We start from the raw sequence: 5,538 nt of genomic DNA on the forward strand, positions 1-5,538 counted from the left end.
CTACTTGAGCTTATTCCCCATATATAACTGAAATTGGGGAGGGGTTTCACAGATTTTTTTCTCCAATAGTTTTTCTTCCCTTAACCACCTACACTAACAACTATCTCTCCATCTGATTAAATAAAATCATTTCCCTTACATTATATGAAAATATTTTTCTATGCTTCATTTATTTCACTTACTATAATTATGATTCATATTCATGAAGATTGTTGTGAATAGTAAGATTCCATCCTTTAATTGCCTAATAGAATTTTACTGTGGTTATAGTCAACATTTTTTACATATTTATTAATTGTTAAATAATCATAAATAGGTTGATTTCCTATGTTGGGTATTGTAAACAATGCTAAAACATACGTGGACCTGTAAACACTTCTTAACATTCTTATTTCCCTTTCAAATATATCATGCACTTTGCTCATATTTACTTCCCTAAAATCTCTACGTCTCTGATCCATTTAATTAGTCTCCTTTCTTCCTTACCTTCGCTGTCCCCTGCATGCCACGGTATAGGAGGGCATCAGTGAAAAGGAGATGTACAAATGTCCAAAGAACACGTGAAAAAATACTTTCTATCAATAATTGTCAGAAAATTGTAAATTATGAAGCACAATAAGCACTTACCTCATATTTGTCAAGTGCTGACCTGCTGTCTTTTCCTTTTTAACATTTATTTCTCTGGCAAGTATGAGGTAAGTGATGCATCATTGTGCTTTGTAATTTACATTTCTCTGACAATTAGTGATAGTAAGCATTTTGAACATCTGACAAGTGTCCCTTCACATCCAGTCCTTTCCATCAGCCATGTTACTTGTGTTTTGGTTTGGTTTGGTTTCTGTCTTGGGTGTGTTTGTTGTTTTGCCACTGTGTTCTTTGTGTTCCTTACATATTTGAAAATTTAAGGTATCACCTCTTATTCTATAGGTTATACTACTACTCTTATGATGATTTTGGGGCTTTTAGAATACTTCAAAATAATCCTGTCTATTTTGTTCTATCACCTGTACTGTGTAGTCAATGCATGAAGAGTCACTTCCTGGCCTGGACATTTTTGTTCCTGCTTTTGTTGTGTCAGTTTCACATTAATAAATCTTACAATTAAGTATTCAATTCATTTAATTTATTTTATATGTTATATGAGAAGAGGGTAGATTTGCCTTCTTTGATTTTTATATCTAGTTTTCTAAATATCACTTTTAAAAATTATTGATCATTCTCCTATTGTGTGCCCTTGGTAATAAAGTACCACTTTTAATCTAAATTTCACAGAAACAAATAAAAAAACTGAATTAAAACAATAGATTATTAGTTGGTTCCTTTAATAGTTTGTAATCAGCTAATTTACCTGGAAAATCTACAAATCAACACAAGGATGTGTAGACATCCCCTGAATTGGCATATGACCCAAAAGACACATTTCAGAAATATTAATTAAAATAGCTGAAGGAATTCCAAATATCTGATGACCACCTTGGAGAGTGAAGGACCTTGGAAATAAAGGTAGTTATAATGAAACCAAAGCAAATTAGACTACAGGGTTAGAGCAATGGAGAGATGGGAAGACAAAGACCTCTTCGAGTTCCTGAAGTACCTCAGCTGTCAAGATGAGGGAAGGCAGCTAAGAAAATTGGATAGGACAATGAGTAGAAATATCTTTAATGTTCTATTTTTCTAATGCATTGTAGAGATTACTACTAAGAAGGAAGGGAAAGGAACAGGTTTTTACAAAATTAGTTTGTGAATAAATTTCCCATTACTCATGTGTTCTCTTCTTTAATGTTTTGTTTTTAAAATTTGTGTGTGTGTTTGTGTGTTTGTATGTGGGGAGTGTATCCATGTGTGAGCGCAGGGTTGTGAGCTGCCAAAAGATGGCAGTGAATCTTCTGGGGCTGAGTTATGGGTGGTTATGAGCCACCTTGTGCAGGTTCTGGGTACCAAAACTGGGTTCTTTGCTAGAGCAACACATACTCTTAATCTATTAGCCATTTCTCCATCTATATGATTCCCATTTTCATGAAAACAGCAAAATCTTCTCTTCTAAAAAACAAAACCATCACAAAGTTTGATTATGAAACTTGATTCACGGGTACCTCAAACATCCCTCATCCAAATTCTGCCTCATGATACATTCTTTCCTAAATTAAGCACCCCCAGTCCTCTCACTCAGAAACACAGACAGTATGTATTCTCCCTGCCCCTGCAAAATGTTACCCATGTTACATTTTCATTAGTTAGGCTTTAAAAGTACTTGTTAGTACCAGCAGAGGCTCAGTGGTAATGTATTTGCCTAGTAAACGCAAGGCCAAGGGTTTGATACCCAATAATGCAAATATAAAATAAATATGTTTTCTATCCATCTCCATTTTCTGCTTTTAAAAATGTATTCTTTCCATTATCATCTAGTAAACGATGCTTCAAAATTTCTATATACAAACCTTTAACTGAGGATTTCTATGTGTCCGTTTTCTTTTCATGAACTGTGTCAGGGAGACCATTTATTTCTTGTTGATAATGTCACTTAGCATTGATGGCTTCTTGTAAATAGGTCATATTTCTCAAATTAGGTTAATTAAAGTAAGAAAGAAGTTTCCACAGCCATTGGATAAAAATCTACTTTTAAAAATCAGCTAATATATATAATATATGATTTTTTCAAAAGATGGCTTTTTTCAGTGACTCGCAGTAAGTCAAATAATATGAAACTTTTAATTTTTCATCACAATAAGTTCTTATGAGCAGATGGAGAGTTTTAGGAAAACATGACAAAATTCAAGCAATTATTTTTCATATAAAGGCATACCATAAACTCATGAAAATAAGGTCCTAAACAATGAAACCAGGTAAACGTGGTGCGTAAGCTTCATGGAGAGCCCATAGTACTCACTTCAGCCCAGGCTGTAGTTTGGGGAGGTTTTTGTCCTTCTAGACACATATTAAATGGGAAACATGAAAAATGAGGCAGGACTTAGACATAAAGGTAGCAACTTCAGGAAGAGGCATGAATCATTGCACATGCAACAGTGCGTCTCATCAAGCTTGTTCTTAGCGTCACATCCTTTACATTCAACGGTCAATCTATGAACAAACTAGTGACTGAGCTATGGGCTCCCCATCTCATTTATCACAGCAGAGCTCTCTCTTTCACATTTCAAGAAAATTACAGAAAATAAAACTGCAATAAAACCAAAAAGCTGAAAACAGAGATGACACCCATGACAACATTAAAAACGGGTACTGAAGGGACGCAGCCATCCACTTCACTTACAATTAAAGCAGCAGAAGATGAATGTCTGCCTCTTTTGGTGCAGAGCTTGACGGAGCCCAGAAACAGCACCCAATGGGGGTGCTCCAAATGTGCATGCTCAAATACACACTGAAGTGGCCTATGATATTTATTTTAATTCATGTATGCCAAGATATATGTATGTATATATATGCATGTGTATACATATTGCTTCATGTTTCCCTATGATATCAACCTTAAATACAAATAAGACATATAAATATGTGACTTGAGCCATTGCTGAAATGACTCTATGACTTTCTTCTGGCCTAATACAATGTGGTTCTCCCAAGGTGCTTAATTTTGGCTCTCTCCTCTGCTTTATCTGGGAGATTTCCATTAAGAAGGTTTGTCCTTAAGTAACTACTGGACCAGAGAACTTCAGAGTATATGTTCCTGTGTATATATGACTAAGGTGAGAAAAGGAATGGGAAAAAGTATGAGCATGAAATTTAAGTTTTAATCATGTAGGAGATCAGAGCAACAGCCTAAGGACTACATGTGTTTACTCTGTGAAATCCCAGGGGTCCGAGAAGCTGAACCAGGGATGAGATGGTCCCAGGAGATGGGAATATATTAATATACATTTATACTTACCTTGTACGCTTTCAGCTTAAAATGTTGCAAAGCATAGTATATTGGAGGAAATACAATTTTGCCAATTTTACTAGATCTCACATTGCTTTTAACAGTCACTTTGAAGACAAACAAGGGTCAAACCTCTGTTTTCATACAGTAGATATGGGAATCACTGCCCTGAATCTGCACTCACAATACATGAAAGAGTGCACTGGGCTGGTCTCACTGTCAGTTGACTTTTGAAAGACCAACTTCTGACAATCTCAAATGAATTTGTTTCCTTCGGAAGTACCAAAGAGCTTTGCCAAATGACTATAGTCAGTGAAGGTCGTGGGACTGGTGAAAGTGTCTTGTGTACTGGCCTTAAGATGTCCATATGTAAGTACAGAAAAAGTGCAAATTCAAGAGCAAGATACCTTGTTACTGGGAATGAGAATTTATTTCCATGACATATGTAGCTTAGCAATATACTTTGCATGCATTATGCACATAGCACACAAAACTTAATGTGTACTTAAGACAGGATGAAGAGACAGACATATTTATGATAAAAGTAAGTATAACATAAACTGCCTGGAATTTGCTTTCATTTTAAATATGTAAAAACTTCTAGGAATCACCTATAATATGAAGAACATATCAGAAAGAAGGGGGGATTTGAATAATGTATCCTAATTCAACACCCATGGAGAAAGGAAATTAAACAGAGCCCTTCCCAAATATCAGGTGAGATCTAGATCAATAAGTGATCACTCACTTGGTACAATTCACAAGGCCTGGGGAAGAGCTGAGCCAGTCATAAGGCTCCCAAGAAACACCCTTTAGGTATAAATAAGCAAATGTTTCAAGTCACAGAAACTGGTGAGCACTAAAGAACTTCCTGAGATGTAAGTAAGCAAGCACCTATTCCAGTGGGTTTAATGAGGTGGGAGCAGTGTGACTTGCTGACTGAAGCTAAGACACCATCCACACCCATGCCTGCCAGCCAGTGGGAACAGGTGTGATGTACACCAGGTGGAGTTCTGCTGGCTGTGTATGTTCCATAAACATGGCTCAAAGTCAGCCTCAGGAACAAAGTCAAGGGAACCGAAGCCCAACACAAACCAAGGACATTCCTCGCCCTATGGATCTTCAGGAGAATCACGATGTTCATTGCAGAGAACAACTGTGTGCAAGGCTCCTCATATCTTTGTAAAATAGAAATAAAATATACTTCTAGTATATTTGCTTAGTTTTATTTACGACTCTCCTTCCCCCCTCTTGTCTTCCTTCATTTGCATGTAGCTAACACAAAGTTTTCTACAAAGTAGGTTGTTAGATATTTTCCCCAAGAATTCCTATCCTGGTTTATTTACTCCAAAGAGAAACAAAACTGTGCACAAATGTACATAGCAACTCCTCATAATTGTCAGAGTCTGGAAGCAATTCAAAAGTCCTCCAGTAGTTTAGCTCATAAACTACTGTGCATTCATTCAGTGGGAACAACCCAGCAACAAGGAGCAGACTACTGGTAGAAACAACTCTTTGGAAAGATTTCAAAGCAGTAATTGAAACCAAGCTTGTGAACTCAAAATGCTGTATTCTAAAGGATTATATTAATGTGGCATTTTTTCTTTTTTTCCCAAACATGGTGTTATGCTATCCAGGCTAGCCTCCAGAACATAATGTAGCAG

Source organism: Mesocricetus auratus, unplaced genomic scaffold (assembly GCF_017639785.1).
Source record: "Mesocricetus auratus isolate SY011 unplaced genomic scaffold, BCM_Maur_2.0 Super-Scaffold_100001, whole genome shotgun sequence".
Lineage (NCBI taxonomy): Eukaryota > Metazoa > Chordata > Mammalia > Rodentia > Cricetidae > Mesocricetus > Mesocricetus auratus.